The following is a 23,804-nucleotide window of genomic DNA, read 5'->3' on the forward strand; positions in this document are numbered from 1 at the left end:
TTCGGGTAAAAATCAGGCATTCAAATTCAATAGTTTAAAGCTCCAAAACTTCATCAAGACTCTAAGTGTGTGGACAAGCGAAGCATATTGTTTGTGAAAGTGACCTCATAATGGGCGTGAATTACCAGACATTCTGAAATGCATCCCTGTATCAATAGTAGAGCTATCACCTTCCAACTCCCGAACTATAGCTGCTTTCAATTACCTCTAATATGATAATTTTAAGCAGATTTCCATAATACTTCTGCCGGCCAGTGAGGGTTAGGTTGAAGAGACATACATATTTATTATTCAATGCTTCACAGCTGAACTTGCCTTGGATACCGTAGTCAGGGATCTGATATTGAGTGTCTAACATTGATCTGTGAGTTTTTGAATGATTTTAGACCTCATCTCCTTCTGCGTAGACTATCGTCCATACACATTTTTGGAAATTTTATCAAGATTAATTTCTAAGATGGTAATTTGGAATCTGAAAGTATAAACGATATTTTTTGTGGTGATCCCTATTCCTATATTAACCCCATCTTAGCTTGATTTCGTATTCATATCAACTGTTATGCGATTAATGGTAGTATAGTAAAAGTCATAATTCCATTGCTTCATCGTTGGTTTTACCTGTAACTTGAAAACAGTCGGTCCAATATATTAACAATTCAAGGCTTAATAGTGGAGATAGCAAAATTGTTTGTCTTATTTGAAAAATCTATCATCCACTGCAAATATTTTGTAAAGATACATATGATACATTGATGTATTTTCTGGCCTTAATTGAAAGATACAGCAATACGAACTTTAATTTTACGTGAAAGTATTAAAAAATCCCTTCATTTGCATTGAGTTTTACACGCGTGTTTTTACATGACAGTAAAACAGTTTAAATTAATTGAATTCTTAACGAAAAATGATATAAATTTACATGAAGCTTAAATTTCAGCTTAAATTTATGCCCCAAAATCCTGGCGGCACCGATTGGGATTGAACCCAGACCTTTTGGGACGAGAGACAATCACGCTTACCATTACACCACCCTCAAAAGGCCTCAGCTAAAAAATATAAAAGATCTGTAACTGTTCAGCCGGACTTTCATGACAATTAATCATTATATATTAATCGGATAATTTCAACTTGTTATTTATGTACGAATGATCCTCATAAGAGATCCCAAAATAAAAAATAACATTTAATATTATCGGTATGACGGAACGTTCTTTATTAAGCGAAAAATCGATTCACTAACCGGGAAGAAGGATCATGTCTATCGAGCCATTTTGCACACGTACGTGCAGAAGGTTTTGACCGCCGGGCATAATGTGGAGTTCTTCATCGAGGGGGGACGCACCAGAAACAGAAATCCCTGCATGCCGAATAGTGGAATCCTGTCCGTCATCGTGGACCCCTTCAACGATAAGAGCATATCCGACACTCTGATAGTGCCTGTGTCGATCAACTACAAAAAGCTGGTCTACGTAAACATAGTGCGGGAACAACTGGGCCAGAAGAAAGGTTCCGGAATGCTTCTCCTCGGCAGTGGTGGCCATCATAAAGATCCTGAACGCCCACTATGGCGTCACGCGGATCGATTTCAACGAACCGTTCTCGCTGAGCGAGCTGTTCAAGTCGCTGCGCAAGTCGGAAATCGGCGGCAACTTTGGTGGACCGGAAGCCAGACGCCTCCAGCTCAAACCATCCTCGTCGTCCTTGTTCGGTACGGACGTCGTCCAGGAGGAGCAAGAGCTCCGCACTCTGGTCGACAACAAGCCCAGATAAACGACGTAACGAAGGAAAAGCAAAGCACCCAGCTGTTCCTCAAACCCGTCATGATGATTCCCAATGGGATAAATCTAGCGTACTAAATATTCGAACAGCTTGGTTCCGCCCTTTTCACTGGATTCGATCATAATCACTGTTGTCAGTTTGCTCAAACGGGAAGCGGATCACAGGCTCCAAGAGCAATAGAAATCAACCAAAGATGTCAGTATTGGACGGCAGGAGATATGCCACACGTGTTTAGATATCTGTGATCTGCGGCTGTACGAGTTCATCTCGAGTTTCGATAGGCTGTGTATCAGCGAACTGCTATCAGAATCGAGCTCGGTGCCTAGCTGCCCATCTGGAATTGGCAGCAGCGAAGACGACTACTTCGACGATACCGCCCAGGAAGATGCGGTTTGAGTGTTGCTGCCGGTCGAGAAGCACTGCGACCGGATACTGCTCCAATTGGTACTGGCTCCATTCTCCAACACCTACGCGGCCGTGGCGTATACTTTGAACCACCTGCTCGGCGGTAGCTCGATGGTCGAAGGGGAATTCATGCGACAGTGCATCAACGAAATTAGCACCCGGGTCGAGCTGATGGAGTACAAGTTCGGTAAAAGCATATCGACGAGAAGCGATCGAATGTCAAAGTGATCAACAACAACGGCGTCCGGATTGCGTAGCTGACGGCGGCCGAGGTGCAGGGTATCATCCAGGCGCTGGAGAAGTTTGTCTCGCTCTAGGGCCTGTGGACCTGGGCGCAAGTAAGCAAAGTAGGTGGTACACGAGGCGGTGTCATTTCGCCGAAGAACATATCGCCGAAGGACATTTCGCTAGAGGACATGAATGAGTCATTTCGACGAATGGGTAATTTCACTGAATTTTAATCATCAATCAAACTGAAAGAGCTGGTCATGATTAAAAGAAGGAATTATTCCTATAAATCAAAATTACGGATTATTTAGATAATAACGAAATCAGTACAACTCGAATGAACTGCCTATGTTTAAAAGAAGAAAGCATTTCTATAAATCAAAAATATTGATAAGTTAAAAATTTCTGAAACTAGCACAACTTGAAAGCACTGGTCATGTTTAAAAGAAGGAAGCATTACATTTTTTTTTGATTATTCGTTTATTTATACAGGCTCAGTCGAATAAACTTTAAGAATCTTAAAACTAGAGTTAAGGGGGTTTAACCAATTACTCGCGGTTAGGGAGTTTTACAATTAAAGGATGGGGAAAGGTTGAAAGGATTACGAATTTAATTTTTTTTAATATGGTAACTATTTTGAAGCATTACATTTGAATAGCTTGCCAGGTTAAACAAATCGAACCTACGATTTGATTTTTTTTAATATGGTAACTATTTTGAAGCATTACATTTGAATAGCTTGCCAGGTTAAACAAATCGAACCTTCTCAATCTGTTTTTTGAAGACTGATTTCAAAATTTTCTGAGCTTTGAGAAAAGTTCAAAACCGTCGAAGATGAAGAGCTTTGAGTGTGTTGGTTTATTTCCTTTAAATTCCGTTATAATTGCTTATCTTTTGACAGATACGCGTATTTCGTCTACTTCTTGCAGACTTCATCAGTGCCAAGTACTCAACATGGTACTTGGAACTGATGCAGTCTGCAAGTAGTAGAAGAAATACGCGTATCTGTCAAAAGATAAGCAATTATAACGGAATTTAAAGGAAATAAACCAACCCACTCAAAGCTCTTCATAAAGGGTTCGACAAATTTAAAAGATCGTAGAAGATGGCTTGCTCTTCGGCGAAATGATCTTGGGCGAAACGTCCTTCGACGAAACGTCCTTCGACGAAACGTCCTTCGACGAAACGTCCTTCGACATATTCCGAGGGATCGAGAGACTACTTTGACTGCTGCTACTGTGACAAAATGACGATGCCCCGCTTCCTTCCGGTTTTTCTTCCATCTATTCCTGATCCTGGTTGTGTATGTGTTTGATTGCACCGCGGAATTGGAAAATAATTCAGTTAATTATTGAAACTATTTTACTATTTTTTTGTAGTTATTGAAACTATTTTTTTTTTGTCGAGCTCAACTTTGAGAGATTGAATGAGAGCATTTGTTAAACTTCCTGCTTAGCTTCTATTCCCCGTGTTTCTTATGTTTTCCTCCTCCGTTGAATGCCTGGTCACTCACGTCCATTCCGAGGTTACTTTCACTTACAACATCCGTATACACGTAGTACCGATATAAAATATATATTGGTACTGCGTGTACACTTCCATCATCAAAGCAATTCCTGCTTTGTAGATGGCACGTATTTAGTAGGATGCATTTCATATTTTTATATCTAGCTGTAATCAGTTAGATCTCACCGCTTATGTATTGTGTCCTTGCTGCTGAATCTTTGTCATCTCGATTCTCGTTGAGTCCTGTTGAATAATAGGCATCTGTAGTGGAATACTCTTCTCTCTCCTCCTCTATCACTTTTCGATGTTTTTCGTATCTTTTCTTGAATATTGTAACCGTTATCCATTGAACAATGATAATATTAGATTTGTCAATATTTGACACTATTTATCTCAGTTTTTTGATGGGGGGGGGGGGGTTCTGAACTCCAACACCAAAAACACCAAAAAAAAAATTTTTCCAGAAGCGGAGGCGTAGCACCGAACACGCGAAAAGAAAAACCCACCGAAGTACAAACCAGCTAGCTTGACGCTACAGCAACACTTCTATTTGTACCAAGTTCTTGTCCGGCAGTATTCAGAATATTGTTCAGAATCTTCATTTATTCACATTGATGAAAACGAATTTCTTTTTGCATTGGAACCAGCCAAAAAGCACGCGTAAAACACAAAATTTGTGACAGCAAATTTAAAACCAACCGTTCTCGGGCAGAGCCTACTGCGCCAAGTAACCAGAGATTTTGGTTATGCCTCAAAAACATGGATCTCTCCATTTTAGCCCATTGTTTAGCATGATGAAAGTATAGAATTGGTAGTTCCGTAATGTGAAAATTTGATATAGGTATTGAAAATGAACAAAGGGCAATTTTTATGACGGCATGAATAAAATGAGTACTTCCGGAGCAAATTGTGATTAGGGCGAAACTAGCCAAATGTAAACAAATGGAGAAAAACCGAGCAAGTTTGCATGTATGAATTCAATTTTTAATTGAAGGAGTAGCAATATTTTTTTTAATACAATTAAATTTATGATCGTAGAATTGACCCATTTTTATTTGTGTTGAGCGTTTTGTTCGTTTTCCTTTGAAAACTCACCATTTTTATAATTTAGCCCTTAAATGCGGTACGTTAAGAACACTCCCTCATTAAATTGCTCTAAACATGCATGACATAAGCAATTCGCTTAATATTATGCGCCTTGTTTTGATTTCCTTGAAAGTGGCGCCCTTAACTTTTCGTCATGTATACGTTTCAGTTAACAGTTCAGTTCAGTTCACCGTGTACTATTGCAAACAAAGGAAAGAGCCTAATCCACTTAAAATTGTTAAGAAATAAATTTTGTTTCGCCTTTCGCTTTGCATTACCGATGGTGGAACAATAAAAAAAAGGTTTGTGAATATTTGTTAGTAGATCTTTGCCTGCTCTGTTTAATTGTTGTAAAACCTTCATTTTTTACATTTTCCTTGTTTCGCCCTTATCAAAGTTTACTCCGGATTACATCCGGATAAGTAATACAATTCTGTTTAGTGGTGCTGTCATCAAAGGACGGCTTAGGTGGATAAACATCTTTAGTTGTTGATTTATTCCTGAAGAGTTGTATTTTTGAAAATGGCTAGTGGTTAAACTGGTTTTTTCACCTCTTGTTCTTCTAATTCTTGAATTTGAAAAATTGCATCAAAACGCGTTCTGACGATGGCATTACATTTTTTGTTTATTTTTGTATAATTTGATAGTTTTTGAAAACAACTGAATATTTTAAAGCGATAAGGGCTGAATGATCAAAAAAGTGATATTTAACGTTTGTGAGTGCTCCAATCGAACTTTTCCCATCCGGTGATTCTAGACAATAGTTGTTTCAAATAATATTATCTAAATATTTGAGTAAATAAGCAAAATTAAATTAGGTTGTATGAGATCGGCACAGGCTACCGATATGCTTAATTCTTATACAAAATATTTGAATTCTAAAAAGTTTTGATTTGTACTTTACGTGGCCTTGGCATCAATCCTGATGAATGTGGGCGTCATAGTGGAATATCTGTATAAAGAAAGAGAGAAGGATTAGTAATTTCCATTTAATTTCACTACCTTATTTGCTGGGCAGATCCGCATATTTCGTCTACAATGTGCAGATTTATTCAGTGTCTTGTACTAATACTGGAGTTAAATGGAACTTACTAATACTTAAATGAAATTTACTAATACGTTTTCTTTATTTGTAATGACCCTTCTGAAACTGTTCCTTCACTGCCAAAAACCTGCATTTGCAGATCCATAAAAATCAAATCCCACATATTCCGCCCCTTCTCAACGGTGACAACCAAACTTCACTCTATTTTCTTATATTAGCTAATTAGTCCATCTATATGCGCTGTCTACGGCAGTGGCCAAATCTGCCGGAGTAAGCCTTCGTTAGAAGTTCAGCTCAGGTATTGGTCGCTGAACACGTTTCCAGCTGCTGAACTGCAGAGTATAATACGAACGAAAAGGAGACCATACCGGAGGCTCCATAATAATGTGTGCACGTGTGCAGCAGCAGCAGCAGTGTGCATGTAGGACTTCTGCTGCCTGCCTGCCTGCAAGTGCCGGAGTCGATGCAATCAATTTGGAATTAGTACTGTACTTCCCCCCCTGCTTCTCCCATTCAATAAAGGTACAATTATAAATGTACATAATTTCGTCTAGTTTTCAGTTTCTGAGAGGCGACCACCATACAAACACACTCATACATGCACGGTCCAGGTTGATGACGGGAAGGGCACAGGACCTTGGCTCCAACAGCAAAAGTAGGACCTTCTCAAGCCTCGTGAAGGCGAAGAGTTAGAAAATCCATCCTGTGTCCGTACACATATAATGAATAAACAACCGCGCACTCCCACCCTCCCTTCTTCGTCGCAGATAAAACCTGCCTTCGATTCCCGGTCGGGTCGGTGATGGAGATGCAATGTGCTCCTGCCTGATGCCACCCACAGTGTGATACCACCCAGCGTCGTCAACGAATGGTGGTGTGGAGTGCAAGTTGCAAATGCATGAGAGAAACTAGACTGGCTTGAGTATGCTCGAAGAGTCCACCGCCAACCACCTAAGCCCAGCCGGTCGGTAGGTCGGTCGGGCGGTCGGAGAAGGAGCAAATGAATGAGGATACACCATCAGAAACGTGTACAATTAGAGAGCAAATATTTCTACTTTGCAATAATGAGCTTCGTGAGGAGGAAGCCTACGGCACTGCTCTACAATGCGGGGATGGGGAATTTGGTAAGGACTCTCAGTTGGTGCTGAAATCGTTGTCGATGTGGTCTGAGGTGTACATGCATTAACTTAACCTTTTTCCTCTTGTTGTTATCTTCTTTCAAAATTATAATATATACATATATAAGTACAATGCATCGGATCCGATGCAAATGCGGGAAAATGGGGTGGTGGGGGTCTGCAATATAAATACGAACCCCATATAAAATCAATACTAATCAACACGAAAATCAACATCTAAAATGCATTTAGTCTGAATTTCTAAACCAAACAGTCTCCATTTAAGAACCGGCACTCCCGAAGCACATATCCTGGAATCCCCATCTCACCCCCTCTCACACTTCGGTACCTACAACAGTCAGTGCTTATGCTGATATCTGTGTCGAACTGATCGGGATATATGTGTGTGCATTGTGAATTGGCAGCAGAGCGCAACACAAGGCTCCTCCGGTTGTTGTCTTGAAAACAAATTTAAATATTCAAGCCACCTCTCATCCCACCATTATTCGGAGCCTCTAGAAAGGACGAGTGTTCGCAGAAAGAAGGGATGAAGCTCACGAGGAATAATGGCCCAGTGAGCAATGCGTCTATACCCACATTGACTAGTTTATCAATCGATAATTATGAAACAAAACACTATACCCTGTGGTGGCTGGAACTCTCGATTCGATGCAAGTCGCAGAAGAGGCGAGTGTGAGCGTATCCTTATATCCAGGTGAGGTGGTTGCGCTCTTCCTAGAGAGTTCCGACTCTTTGCAGTTGGCTTATCTGCAGACGGTGCCTGTGTTTTGTTTTATGGTGGCAGCGAGGCGGGTGTTGGCCGCGTCGGAGTAGTTTTGACGTGAAACCGTCAATCATTGATGAGGCTACAAGGTATCACTTTTAGACTAATTTGAATTTCTATAATGTGCGGTTTCTTGCTGCTTTTTGTTGTCGAGGAAAGTTGCATGGATTAGGGCTATGTCGGTAGTCGCGATGGTATGGTACTGGTGATTTGATGGATAGGGAATGCGAATAGATATGATGGATTCATAATTCATTACGATGCATTTGTAGAGTTATGAATTAATTAGAAGGTTGGAATTGTACTTGGAGTTTTGCATAGGAAGAAATGGTTCTGAGGCAATCCATAGATTGTCGTGTCCATGCTGATCGCAGGCACGATTTTGTTTTATTGATTTTCAACAGTTGACTGAACAATTACTCGCGGTAAAAATCTCGTATGAATTCTGTTAATGAATCATTATAGCAAAAGCATAGTTTGATTAAACTGCAGCAGATTTCGATATGTTTTTTTTTTTATCAAACGTTCATTACTTGGAAAAAAAATCATCATTCAATTATTTTATTCCAGAATACATCTGCTGGTTCTTCTTCTTCTTCAGCTTCGCATTCAAAGTTTATTGCTTATCGCATATTAGCTTATTGTGTGATCTCAACTGAGTGTTCTATATGCACAGTTATGAATTGTAATTACTTCTCAAAAACATATTTTTTGTTCTCATAATAGAAGTTCTAGTTTAAAAACTAAACAAATCGATTCAAAAAGGTCAAGTTGATGAACCGTTTGTTAATTAGGGGCTCTGACAGTTTTCAAAAGTGCTCACTTTTTGCGAATTCTTGAATCATTAAAATAATTTTATCTTCAAAAGATTCTTCAATGTGTCTACACCAAACATAGTAAATGGAAAAGATAGGGCTTTCAATTGGCATTTAAAAAAAGTTCGACGGTCATATTTAATTTGGCAGCCATGTTGGATTTCTTCATAAAAATACGTTTTTCATGAGCATAACATAAACCGATTTTGAAAATAAGCACGCCATTAGAAAGCTGATAGGGTAAATGTCGGCTTCGGCACCCATTGACTGTTTTCGGCAACCAAAATTTAAACGTTAATTTCACTATGTTTTCCCATCAACACACTTCCCTGATTGCATCCAAACGATTCTTTAGTCTTTCAGCTTCAATCTGATTGTATGTGTACGTCTGAGCAGTCCTGTTATGCCAGATTTTTATTCAAATGAAGCATACGTACTCTAAAATGGGGTTGATTTCAAGTTGCCGATAATAGAACAGCTGGTTAACACGCAGTTCTAATGGGAAGGTTGCCGAAGAAAAAGAGGCTGCCGACAATAGTCACACTCACCTGAGAAGTTTGGAGCGTTTTAAAAACGCTTTCAAACAGTTTTGAAGAATTCTGTCGATTAGAATGGATAGAGAAGCAAGCAGCAGATGAATGTAAACCAACAGACACGTCATATATGTGTGTGACGATGAGAAAATGCTAATAGAAGTGCGGACACTGCTTAGATTGACGAGAATACGTAAATTCCCCTACTTTTTTTGCAATTCAAATAAATGAAAATTAAAAAAGTGGTTTCATAAATCGCTAATTTTCGTCATACTAAGCACAACCCGTACCTCGCTTTTTCGAACGGATTTGAACTAAAAATGGAATGTTTGTGCCAAAGATGTCTTTTAAATATTATTAACGTTTCCGTATGACACCTCAAATTTGCAGAGTTTCATGGATAATTAATCAGAGTACTGTCTAATTCGACATTCCGGTGGTCCCGGAAAAGGTTTCGAAGACACTGTAGATGTAACCAGTTTACAATTTTCATAGAACCATGTCGTGCGGAACCTTAAAATTTTCAGAATTTCATGAAGAATTCATCAGAGGTCAGAGTCAAAATTTTCGAGAACCCCATAAAAGTGTCCAATTTAGAATTTTCATAGAACCAATTCGTGCGACTCCTCAAAATTCGCAGAATTTCAGGGAAAATTTATCAGAGACTCAACTGTCGCCACCTGTTTGTCCCGTAAATGAGGCCAATTTATCACTTCCAAAGAACCAAGCCTTGCGGCACCTCAGAATTTGCATAATTTTATGAATGATTCATCAGACGCCATGTCAACATGTCCGGGAAAACATTGGCCATTTTTTGTCTTGAAACAGGTGCCGGAAACCCTGAAAAAGGAGCTAATTTTGTAATTTTCTCAACTCAATTCAAAATTCGCATAATTTCATGAATGAATTCATCAGACCATATTATTCAACATTGACCATCCGTTGGTTCCGGAACATGTTCCGGAATCCCAGGAAATGTGTTCATCAAGAATCAAGTCGAGCAGGACATCATAATTTGCAGAATTTTATGAAGATTTCGGCTGAGGATGTGCATCATTTGCAGACGCTGCATCTGAATTTACTGTCACGCTTTGCAGACGATGCAACTGAATTTATACACCAGGTGATCTACATTATTTTCTATTGGGGGCTGTTCATTAACTATGTAGACAGTTTTTTTTTTATTCATGCCCCCTCCCCTCCTCCTGCTTAGACAGTTGTCCATACACATTTTTTTATTAGTATGGGCCGTAGAGCCTCGTTTTGTTTAGTCAGAAAAAGCACAGCTATAAAGCAAGATCGTCAACATCTAGTATGGATTGAGAGATCATCCTCGATGCTGATAACGTTGAAACCGCTGCGCAAACATTTTCACATGTCTTGGCTTATGGCATTGGCAGACACGTTCCGAAAAAAGTTCACCGTAAAATTTCTCATCTTTCCTGACAGACGAATAAACTGCGTAGGTTGAAGTCGACCAAGAGAGCCGCATTAAGAAAATTCACTAAGTATCGTACGCTTTGGCTGAAACGTCACTACGTTAGGCTCAATTATGAGGTCAAGCAAGTTAGCCGTCGATGCTATCCGCGATATCAACGAGGGATTCAGAGGAAACTCAAGTCGCACCCGAAGTCATTCTGGGATTACGTAAATGAGCAGGAATCCGGCCTACCTTCTTCAATGGTCTTGAATGGACCAGTTGCTTCCTGAGGAGTGGTATCTGTCGCTTGTTTTCTGAGAAGTTCGCCAGTGTTTTCTCGAATGAGTGATTAACTTACGAACACATTACCCTAGCAGCTAGTAATTTTTCACTCTACGGTCAAACACTAGGTGCAATGGATGTCATTGTCGAGATGATTTCCACTGCTCAACTCAACTCGTCCTCCAATCCAGGACCCGGCAGACGATGGCGTTCCATCCGTATTCCTGAAAAAGCATATCGCCAGCTTACTGATGCCGTTGCATCACCTATTCCGATTGTCCATCTCGAGTGGTACATTTCCATCCGGTTAGAATTTCGCATATATGTTTCCTGTCCACAAAAAGGGGTAGCAAACGGGATGTGGAGAATTATCATGGAATTACGTCGTTGAGTGCAGTTTTGAAGTTATTCGAGTTAGTCATGATGGAGCCTCTGCTCTCTCATTGTAAGCAGTATATAAGTGATGATCAACATCGCTTCACTTCCGGTCGTTCTACTTCCATAAGTCTGCTGCGTTTGACATCGTATCTTACGGAAAGCATGGCAGAGAGGACTCAAACAGACGTCATATATACCTACTTGTCAGCTGCCTTCGATAAGCTAAACCATGCCATCGCGATTGGCAAGTTGCATAGACTTGGGGTCAGCGACAACCTCTGATGGCGTTTTTTTTTTTTTTTTTTTAACTCTTTATTTGTTCCAAATTCAAAATAAATTACATTTCATTTTAACCTAGGTGCTCCAGTTACTGCAGTAACGTACCAGCCTTAATTGTTATGATATATATCTAAGTGTTTTTACATTGTTCATGTCTTGGCAATTCAGTATTCTAAACAGGTTTTTTAACCTGCATGTCAGTATAACAATTGATATCTTAAAACTAAAAACTAAAACTAAATCTTATCTAAGTATAAAGGGAATTAATTATTTTGTTGGACATTTGTGCTAAAGTCTCAACATTCGAAATTCTATGTACTTCGGTTGTACTGTACCAGGGAGGCAACTTCAAAATCATTTTCAGAATTTTGTTCTGAATCCTTTGAAGTGCTTTTTTCCTGGTAGTGCAGCAACTAGACCATATTGGTACAGCGTAAAGCATGGCCGGTCTAAAAACTTGTTTAAATATTAGAAGTTTATTCGTCAGGCAAAGTTTGGATTTCCTGTTTATAAGAGGATACAAACATTTTATATATTTGTTACATTTGGCTTGAATGCCCTCAATGTGATCTTTAAAAGTTAATTTTTGGTCAAGTATTAATCCAAGATATTTCACTTGGTTTGACCAGGAAATTGGAACTCCGTTCATAGTGACTATGTGACTACTACTAGGTTTCAAAAAGGAAGCTCTGGGCTTATGTGGAAATATTATAAGTTGAGTTTTGGAAGCGTTGGGAGAAATCTTCCATTTTTGTAAATAAGAAGAGAAAATATCTAAACTTTTCTGCAGTCTGCTGCAAATAACACGTAGACTTCTTCCTTTAGCGGAAATGCCTGTGTCATCAGCGAACAAAGATTTGTGGCAACCCTGAGGCAAATCAGGGAGGTCCGAAGTGAAAATGTTATACAATATAGGCCCAAGAATGCTACCCTGAGGAACTCCTGCCCTAACAGGTAGTCGATTAGATTTGGAATTTTGATAATTTACTTGAAGAGTTCTGTCAGTTAAATAATTTTGAACTAATTTCATAATATAAAGTGGAAAATTAAACTTTTTCAATTTAGCAATCAAACCTTCATGCCAAACACTGTCGAATGCTTTTTCTATGTCTAGAAGAGCAACTCCAGTTGAGTGGCCTTCAGATTTGTTTGAACGAATTAAATTGTTAACTCTTAAGAGTTGATGAGTAGTTGAATGCCCATGGCGAAATCCAAACTGCTCATCTGCAAAAATTGAGTTCGTATTGATGTGAAGCATCATTCTATTCAAAATTATCTTTTCAAAAAGTTTACTTATTGAAGAAAGCAAACTTATTGGACGGTAGCTAGAAGCTTCAGCTGGATTTTTATCCGGCTTCAAAATTGGAACAACTTTTGCATTTTTCCATTTATCAGGAAAGTATGCCAAATGGAAACATCTTTTAAATAATTTTACCAAGAAAGACAAGGTACTCTCTGGGAGTTTTTTGATGAGGATATAGAAAATTCCATCATCACCTGGAGCTTTCATGTTTTGAAAATTTTTAGTTATAGACCTTACTTCGTCCAAATCAGTCCCCCAGGAATCATCAAAAATATTTTCCCGAGAGAAAATATTCAGAAAATCCCGAGCAACCTGATTCTCAATAGGACTAGTAAGACTCAAACTGAAGTTATGGGAACTCTCGAATTGCTTAGCAAGTTTCTGAGCTTTTTCCAAATTTGTGATCAAAATTTTACCACCTTCTTTAAGCGCTGGAATAGGCTTTTGAGGTTTTTTCAAAATTTTTGTGAGTTTCCAAAAGGGTTTGGAACTCGGGTCTAATTTAGAAATATTATTTTCAAAAGTTTTGTTCCTCAGGGCAGAGAATCGCTTTTTAATTTGTTTTTGCAAATCCCGTCAGATAACTTTCATGGCAGGATCGCGTGTTCTTTGATATTGTCTCCTACGGACATTTTTAAGACGGATCAAGAGCTGAAGATCATCGTCTATTATAATTGAATCGAATTTAACCTCGCATTTTGGTACTGAGGCAGCTCTTGCTTCAACTATAGAAGTAGTCAGAGATTCAAGAGCATAATTAATTTCATCTTTGGTTTGCAAAGGAATGTTTGGATCGAAGTTATATTCCATAAATGTTCGATACTGCTCCCAATCAGCTGTATGGTATTTGAAAGTAGAGCTGTTGGGATTACAAATTATTTCTTGGGATATTTAAAAAATTACTGGAAGGTGATCAGAACCGAAGTCAGCATGGGTAACCAATTGGCTACAAAGATGACATGAATCAGTTAAGACCAAATCAATAGTTGAGGGATTTCTTGCAGAAGAAAAGCATGTTGGGCTGTTTGGATATTGAATAGTGTAATAACCTGCAGAACAATCATCAAACAGAATATTACCATTGGAATTGCTTTGAGCATTATTCCATGAGCGGTGTTTTGCATTAAAATCACCAATAATGAAGAATTTAGCCTATGACGGGTAAGTTTCTGGAGGTCACCCTTGAGAAAATTCTTTTGCTGGCCTACGCATTGGAATGGCAAATAGGCAGCTATAAACGTAAGTTGTCCAAATTTTGTTTCAACAGAAACCCCCAAAGTTTCAAAAACTTTGGTTTCAAATGAAGAAAGAATTTTATGTTTGATTCGTCTATGAATAATGATGGCAACGCCACCACAGGGTCCATCAAGACGATCATTTCTATAAATCAAGTAATTTGCGTCCTTCTTAACCTTATGGGCAGGTTTAAGGAACGTTTCAGTTATAACGGCAATATGCACGTTATGAACTCTTAAAAAGTTAAATAGCTCGTCTTCATTATCTTTAAGAGATCGAGCATTCCAATTTACAATATTTAATGCTTTAAAATCCATTACTGAATTTTAAAGTCATGACAATATTATTTGCAAATTTTACTCCAGTTTGAATAGCATCAAACATGGAGTTAGATTTAAGCATATCAGAAATCATGTCAATTAATGAATTCTGTAAAAATTCCATTTTGGGGGCAGTAATGCTTCCTAAGTCAAAATTGTCAAAATTTCCATTAGAACGTTGGTTAGTATTTTGATTTCTACCCGCTGCAATAGCAGCATAGGTAGCTCCATTAACTCGCTGAACATTGTTAGCAGCGAGGGGAGTAGGTGCAGATGAAACATTTGAAGCAGGGGTGATATTTGTACCTACGGGTACGAATGTAGAATTTGTTCCTCGCTGACCGTTGTTAACAGCAGAGGAATTTGTACCTGTTCGGAAACGTGGAGCGTTTCCTACCTGACGGTTAGAACGAGATTGTAGGATCGCTTTGCGAGTCTTACATTCCCAAAAATTGGATTTGTGGTTTTCACAACAATTTGAACATTTAAATTTCTTAGGATCTTCCTTCACAGGACAGTCGTCCTTTGCGTGAGAGGAATCACCACAATTCATGCATTTAGCTGGCATGTAGCAATTTTTAGTTCCGTGACCCCATCCCTGGCACTTACGGCACTGAGTGAGGTTTTGGAAATTTCCTCCAGTCTTCCTGAAGTGTTCCCACTTCACTCGGACATGGAGCATAAGGCTAGCTTTTTCTAAGGCCTTAAGGTTGTTTAGTTCACTAGACTTGAAGTGAACTAAATAAAAATCATTAGAAATCCCGTTGCGCGAATCGCCAGGACGGGATTTCATTTTCATTTTGATTACTTGTAGTGGCACAACTCCAAGTAATTTTGCCAGTTCATCTTTGATCTGATCCAGGGATTCACCACTGGGCAGTCCTTTCATGACAACCTTGAACACACGTTCAGTTTTGGTGTCGTAAGTAAAAAATTTGTGCTTCTTCTCAGTAAGATACTTGAGAAGACATTTAAATCCGTCCAAGGATTCAGCCAATACACGGCATTCACCCCGACGTCCAATTTGTAGTGAAAACTTAACTTTCACGAAATTCAAAAGTTCCATGCGAAGAGCATGGAAATCGGTAGTGGTTATCACAATAGGGGGAATCTTTTCCTTCTTGGCATTAAGCCGGGAAAGTTTACTAGAATTTTTCTTGGATGATGGATCATTCTCATCATCCGTGAGCAAATCAAATTGATTACTCAAATTAATTTCATCAGAAGGGGGGTCAAGAGTTTGCCCCTTTCTTTTGCGTTTAGGCGCCATGGCGGCAGTAAATTTTTATCCAAATCGACTTCCAAGCAGAATACTATAAGAATCTGAAGGATCGAAGAGGAATTTTCCAAATCGATATCCAAGAAGGATTACCTCGGGTAGGGTCCAAACAAGGATCGAAGAGGAATAAGAGTTGAACAAGGTAGAATTTTTTTTTACAGGTTGAGCACTGAAAAGTGCTGTTTAAATTTGTTGTAGCTTTAGGTAGTAGTAACACTTCCTTCAGCAAAAAGCAAATAGATCCGCACGGCAAGAGAGCACGATGCGGATTGCCTCTGATGGCGTTAGTTTCGTTCATATCTCAGTGATCGACAACTGATGGTTGCCATTGGTGACAACGGATCCGATACCTATCTAGCTTCGTCAGGAATACCTCAAGAAAGTCATCATGTATCATGACGTGAACTTGGTCATCGAAGGCCCACGATGTCAGATGATCTTAAAATCTACCTACGAATCCGCTCGATTGATGACTTTCACTTACTTTAACGTCAATTCGAAGTGTTGCCAGCTGGTGTAATTTTAACAGAATGGTGGTTAATCCCACTAAGTGTTCAATGATCACTTTAACTCGGAAGAAAGAACCACTACGACGTTATGAGCACTGAAATCGAACGTGTGAACCATGTTGTCGACAAGGCTTTTATATTCAGGATAGCAAAGAATTTCTCCGACATCTACTGTCTGAAGTCAATGTACTGTTCCTTGGTGCAATCTATTCTGGAATGCAATTCTGTGGTCCGGAGTTCAAACTATAACAATGGTGCTGACAGAGTTGAGTGCCGTTTTCTTCGGTTCGGAAGCTGCCTTGAAGAGACCCATTTCATCTGCCCAGCTCTGAAAGTCGTTGCCAGCTGATTGATCCAGAGCCTCTCCAAACTAGAAGAGATACCTCGAGGGTCCTGCTAAGAAGATACTTCTCATCGTTTCTATTTTCCTGGCATAGTTAACCGTGTATGATCGTGTGATTTATTTATGTATTTTATTCTTAATTTTTATTCTTTGACCTACCTAATAAGATACTTAAATCATCATTGGGGCTATACTCAGCCTGTTGATGCAGACAAATAAGTAAATCAACTAACAAAGGGGGCATAGGGTTTCATTGTACAAGCCACACAATATACTAATCCAGAAAAGGTACAAGCTAAGAAGGCTCTCAATTAACAATTATGATTTTTTTCTAATGTTTTGTGACGATCAAAATGACCAAATCAAATCCATTATCGTCCGCATCCCGCTGGGGAACCATCTCTTGCTAATATTCATATTTGACATTTCTATAGCAACCTCAAGCCGTCTTACTTCAAGCCATCATTTACCCAACGCATTACTTTGTAATAATTTCCAACCGTTTTGTTTATGCAAGTGATAGGGCGCCACAAATGGCAACCAATTAGCTCAATAAATTCTAATTAACTGTTCCTTGTGGGAACCATAAATATCCTGTCACCGCACGGCATCTAGGTGCACCTCTTGGCGAAACGCGTCAAATGTGTTGACGGAAAACATTCATCACCTTCTCAGCTGACTTGCCGGCTCTTTGGTGTTGTGACGCGTCGCTGGTGAGGCGGCATATAATGTACAAATGTTTACATAAATGTATTTATGCTCTCCGGGGACACAAATTTGTGTTCCTAACAGGTGGCTTAACGAAGCATAACTAGCAATGTGTATATATATATCTGTGAGAGCCGCCTCAGCTCCGCCGCCATCAGGAACCGCTTATGTACACCAAGCGGTGCCCAGCAATGTGGCATGAGGTTTCATTTTGTATACACAGCAAGCCATGATATTCCACGAGCGCGCGGGAGAGACACAGAGCCACACGCATTTCATCAGCATGTCATGCTTATTTACTTTCCGTGGAAAATGCGTAAATCGTAGCATGTGCGTTTTGTTTTTGTTTTCAATTATGAAAATGTGTGGCCCCCAAAAATGGCGCCCGATTCCCGGTCAAGCCAAGAGGACATCGCTTCTTTATTCGTTAATTTCGAGTCTTAAGTTTCCAATCGCTCGGTTGGTTTCTGCTCAGACTGGACGCGGTCATCAGCTCATTTGAATAAAGTCGCTCTTTCATCATTTTGTATAAAATTTGAATCAGACAAAGAGTGCTTTTACCTTAACCTAAAGGACTGACTTTGGTGGAAGAGACAGAGACCTGGACATGCAAATTTCTCCTTCAAATCGGTGATTATTCCAACCATCAGGAGGACCGTGCAAAGGAAAAAATAATCGGATAAATAAACTGATATTTATTTGCTAACTCTAGTTTATTTATGATTTAGCATATTGCATTATTTTGCAATTTCACCATCCTCCTCGCACCGGAGCAGCTTGGAAAGCAGGATGCAGAAAACCGTTTGGTGGTTTGATTTAACGTTTTCGTGTGCAGATTTATTGACTTATTACCGAGTCTGATGGTGGTGGAAAGATGGGATAAAGTGGCACGAAAACTTCAGTCCGCTGTGGCTCTGGAGACGAAACGAATGCGTAATGAGGCAACGAGGACTATACACAACTGAAATTTAAATACGTTTTTATCATTTGAAACACAGAATGGAAACAGAAGCAGCATCAGCAGCAGTCAACGGTATAAGCAGTTGCTTTTTAATTTTAATGAATGCATAATGCCTTTCGAATGTTTAAGTACAAATTCATAATTTATGCTCAATTAATTCAATTATGTTGAACGAAAGTTTCGCCTGCAGGAGGACGTCTTTCGTTGCTTTCTCTCGCATTGGGAGGACAATGCAGTTAGGTTTTCAATTCATGAAGAAATACGGTACTGGATTCAGATAACAATTTGCTTCTGGTTCGTATACACAGGATGTGAGGATGAACAATTTAATTTGTAGTAAATTGATTTTTTTTAAATAAATAAAAAAAATGAATAATATATATCTTTAAAGACGATTGTGAAATGGAATCTTGACCAAATTAAATATACCATCTAAAAATAAATAAATTTAAGCTAGTATTCTATCGCACAACTCTCTCATGTCTCAAGTGTCTCTGTAATTGTTGAAGAGAAGGGGTCCCCTCCATAATCTAATTCAATCCAACACCAACACAGCCAGTTCTTGAAAGCATCCTGGAAAATGATATATATACCTACAACATTTTTCTTGTCTATTTGATATATGTTCCACATCGAAGATGCGTCACACATATCAAAACGGCCAGGCCTACTGTGCAGCATTTAAGGGGCAAGATGATTCAGAAACATCGGGCCTGTTGAAATCGAAGATTTAAACACGATGCTGCTGAATCCAATAAATGGATGAAACGTGGACATCTCGTACCGTACGTTCCGATTTTGGAGATTATATGATTGGTTGGTCGTTGGAAGCATCAAAGCTAGAAAGGTTAAGTGATGCTCCATTTTCTTCTGACGGTTGGGGCATGAGCACTAATTCTTGTCCTAGCCTTTTATGACTTATGTCTATAGCTCCATTACTCGCTTTCGTTTCTGCTGCTCGAGCAAAGGAAATGGGGTAGTCCTCCATAGAATGAAAATTGAATTTGCATCAGTTTGTTTTTTTTTTTGACAGATACGCGTTTTACATCCTCAGTGTCAAGTAGAAGTAGTAGTAATTGTGTCAATAACACACTCAAGAGCTCTTCTTAAGCTTGTCATATATGCTAACTTTCCAGAAATTTTTCAAACTGGACGCTTTAAAACAGTTTATTACTGACACAAATTATAGACGAACATAGTTTTTCAATTGTTTTAATCGATAACAAATAGGGTATTTAACGTATTCTCGTCAGCGCTTCTATTAGCATTTCATAAGTGACACGCATAATTCAAATCGACAGAATTTTCCAAAATTGTTTGAAAACGTTTTTACAATGCTTCAAACTTGTCAGGTGATTGTGACTATTGTCGAAAACGCTACTTTACCGAAACATGTCTAAATTTAGCAATGTGGCTTGAGTACACGATATGACCGCAAATTTTCTTGAATTCCCAATTTTGGTTCAAGAAGGTTTTGACTAGTTGCGAATGATTATTTTATGCATATCTTTAAAAAAGGTTTTCCACCTTAAATGACATACAAGTTTTTTTTAAATACACACTGAACATACGAATTTCCAAAATGTTGTACAATTCTACCCAATTTCACAAACACCTCATTGTGCGTTGTCAACTAAATTTCCAAACGACCCTGTTAGACCTTTGCGGTTATCCGAACTTTCGGAGTCATTAAAATGGCTTGACAAGAGTTTCAAGATTTTTAGAGGTATCCATTCCTAAGATCCTAGATTCTGTTTGAAATACATATACTTTGTTCTAGGAACTTAATTATTATTATTATTTAGCTTTATTAAGGAGAGGAACTTAATTTTGAAAGAAAATTTCTCCTCTTTCAAAATATTACGCCCTTTAATTTGATAATATTCTGGTTTATCTGATTTTCCGAATTTCATGGATATAATGACTGCATTATTAAATTTAGTCATATATTAACTCTAGATAATGAGAATTCTTTGAAACTGCAAATGGGATCACAATATCCAAGATTTATACTTGTCCCGGTATGCTTCATTGAATACAGTACATTGGAAATGGATTATTTTCACGCAACTTGTAAGAATGCATATGTACATCTAGACATGAACTAAATCACCATGATTGTGCTTTCTACAATGCAAATTCTATATTCATAGAACAAAATGTTTTGCATATGCTAGGAAATCATCGAATTAAAAAGCGCAAACCAAATTCCTCCATCATCACTCTCACCCAGCGCAACTTTTGAAATCCTCCAACCAAATTAGCTATATTCATCCGTGCTGCACTACAATTGTACTTTGACCGAAGCCCATTTGGAAGCGAAACTTTTAATTTTTTCATACCACTCCACTTTGTATCTATTCAATTTAAATAATTTAATTCTGTTTATGAGATCACCGTTGGTTCGTGGCTGCCTCAGAGGTGGATGGATTAGAAAGGGCACAGCACCAGTACAGCGAAATGGACGAGCGAAAGTAGATGCATCATATAACATACCACACCGGCCCAAGTCAGATTTTCCGAAATGAACTATTATAATGTTTCATTTAATTCCATAAATATAACTAAATCATCGCACATCTCGTCCATCCCATATACTTCCACCTACATTCAGTTCACTTATCAACCGGCGAGCCAGTGAGGTGAGGAATCCTACATTATGTAGATACCCCACACCGACCGGCTCAAATCTAAAACCAGCACGAAAATTTTGCCTAATGCTCTCGTCTTTCGTAGGATGTCGTGATTCTCAACTCTTCTCAAGCCTCCGGTCCGAGCGTTCTTCTTACGGCAAATGCCAAATACACAGCCAGGTTGGAGTATCGTGTCCAAAGGAAGGGAGTCTATTCTATCCAAAATTCACACAACTCATATGTGTTCCGTTATGTCCCGTCCCAACCCTAAGGAATGGGGATGTCCTCCTTATAGAAATGCTAAATTGTGTTCTCCCGTTGCATACCGTCTCGGATGCTTTCCGCACTGCTGGCCTGTATTTATTATATCTAAATGAAATTTTTGGGAAATTTCAGAACCGAAATCTAAATTCAAAATCACTTATTATAAATTTCCTACATTTATGTATTAGTTTTTCCGAGTTAATCCTATTGTTCTGACCATGCACGTCAGAGCGAGATAGCCGCACCAGGCTTCTAATAACACGTCCAACATTATGCATGTGAGAGGCCTCCGCACATCCTTTCTTCGCCCAGGTGCTTAGATTTCTGGCTGACCGAACGGATTGTGAATGCTGGCTGGCTGGATGGCTGGCTGGTGATGATGATGATGCACTCCCAACCGACTGCATTTCGGAAGACGCAGTTGGCTTCATTTTTGAGCTCGACGGCTGCTGCAGGTATAATATTTTATGTTTTGAGCTGAGCGTTCAAATTGCGATACTCGCTCGATCCCTTCCGCCCGCCCGTCCGACCGTCCATTTGTGCGTCGTATACTTCTTCCGTGTCGATGAGATATCGGTGAGATGGGCCAGAAAGTAGGTAGCTGCATTGCATGCAGTGATGCAAACGGCGAGTGTGCTCCTTGTACGTTTGTCAGATTATGTAGACAGTGTCATTCGAAATTGCACTACATGCACAGGGAAGGGTTGCATTTGCTCGGAGAAACGATATCTGCTAGGGGAAAAGATGCATCCAATTTGGATGGGACTAAGGTGGGGAAGGATTGCTAGTGTCTATGAGCTCATCTTTGAGGTGAATAGAAAGGGTGTTGAGGTTAGACATTGATGCCTGTGAGTAGTGTAGGGCTCTGAGAGGGCACGTATCAATTGTGAAAAGTCAAATTTGCGCACGTAATTGACAGACTGGATTTAATAAATTGCGACGTGTTCGTGAAATGAGTATAAGCTAAGAACACGGTAATATTTTAAATAAGTGTGAATAAATCAATGCCGATAGTGATGAAATACCGGAACGGATGGTACTGGTATTTAATTAAAGGTATTATTGTAATCAATTAATTGTAAAATGTACACTCTAAGTTTAAAGTCTATATCATAGTTTGAAGATTGCTTTGGTCGATTAAAATAGTTTCAAAATATTTTCCTTTGGTTTGTTTTTTTCCGCCGATCTTGTTTTCCGTGCTGAGCACCAATGCTACCGACGTGCCAGGAAGGCAGCTCCCACACCTGGACCCTACCTATCGACCCATCAACTCATGAACCGGGGACCAACGGCTTTACTTCCCATCTGAAGGAAGGCGTGATCAGAGGTGTTATGCCTCAGAACATCCCGGCGGTGCCGACTGGGATTGAACCCAGGCCTGCTGGGGTGAGAGGTAATCACGCTTACCACTTCACCACCGGCGCCGTTGAGTTTCAAAATAGGTTTGTCCAAATTAAAAATTAGATATTTAAAACATTTCATTTGGTTGAAAATGATTGATACAGACTTGAACTGCCCAATTAAGGATCAAAAATGCATTTAGCTCACATTAATTCAAATAGTTGGCATAGTAATGCTATCCCAAAGTCAGCAAACCTTTAAAGAAGTTATGGTATCCAGCAATTTAAATTTTTACCTTTCTTACAAAGAAGGGTATGAGTAAATGGTTTTTGTAATATTAAAACGATGAAATACTCCTTAACCCTTTCGATCCCGCGTGGCCATATGTGACCACGATCTATTATTAGTTGCATAAAATCAACAGTAATAGATAGCTACATACTTTCTACAGCAAAGTTATAGTTGTTGGTGTCAAATATACATCAAAAATATGATAGAAGCAATTGATAGCCAAACTCAAAGCGAGTTGTTGAATTGCGGAACTGTTCGGTAAAACTTTAAAAATCTGTGAAAAATTCAAAAGAAATGATGTGTTACGAAAATTTTTAACCCCGTTTAACGGTCATTTTAATTTGAACCGAATTTTTCAGTAATTCAAAAACCTAGTAAACAATACTGACTCCTGTAAAAAATCTAATTGTGTATTTCTCCATGAACTCTATGGAACTGCCCTGATGCTGTCGGAACTTACCTTTAAAGATCTTTGAACTTCCTCGAAGTTCTGGAAGTTCAAGAAACTACCCAGATACTTTCGGAATTTCCTCGAAGTTCTTGGAACTTCCATAAAATATTCAGAACGTCTTGTGCATTCCTGCTATTTTTCTGAAGTAAAAACAAAAAGTTCTCTAAGTTTTTTCTGAAGATCTTGGATTTTTCTTGACCCGCAATTTTCTGATGAGTATGGAGCAGTCTTTTGTTTTGAAAATTTCCCCGAAGTTTCTGCCCTAAAAATCTCTAAACTTCTTTGAAGTTTTTGGACTCACTTCTGCTTTGTTATTTGAACATTTACAATGTCCCTTTAATTTTTCTTAAGGTAACGTTTGCATTTAAAACAAATGGACAAAAATTATCGATTTTTCATGGATTTACTTTCACCCGCACTGACGAAACTACCCATGCAGCATCAATCATAGTAACCCATGAGTCAACAGACAAAATTTGACAGCTCTATCAGTCGAACTCTAACCGT

General features: G+C 39.0%; 2 protein-coding genes and 1 pseudogene across 4 annotated transcripts in view; all 3 read left to right on the top strand.

Moving 5' to 3' along the window:
* The window catches only part of LOC135708749 (rab-like protein 6), a 376,690-nt gene that overhangs the window by 338,951 nt on the left and 13,935 nt on the right, over positions 1–23,804 (top strand). The window lies entirely within an intron of this gene.
* pdm3 (pou domain motif 3) overlaps positions 1–23,804 on the top strand; it is a 265,904-nt gene that overhangs the window by 161,138 nt on the left and 80,962 nt on the right. The window lies entirely within an intron of this gene.
* Positions 1,191–2,441, top strand: LOC135708763 (uncharacterized; annotated as a pseudogene).

The sequence above is a fragment of the Ochlerotatus camptorhynchus genome, unplaced genomic scaffold (assembly GCF_037179485.1).
Source record: "Ochlerotatus camptorhynchus isolate MF236.1 unplaced genomic scaffold, CSIRO-AGI_Acam_v1.1 ptg000334l, whole genome shotgun sequence".
Lineage (NCBI taxonomy): Eukaryota > Metazoa > Arthropoda > Insecta > Diptera > Culicidae > Ochlerotatus > Ochlerotatus camptorhynchus.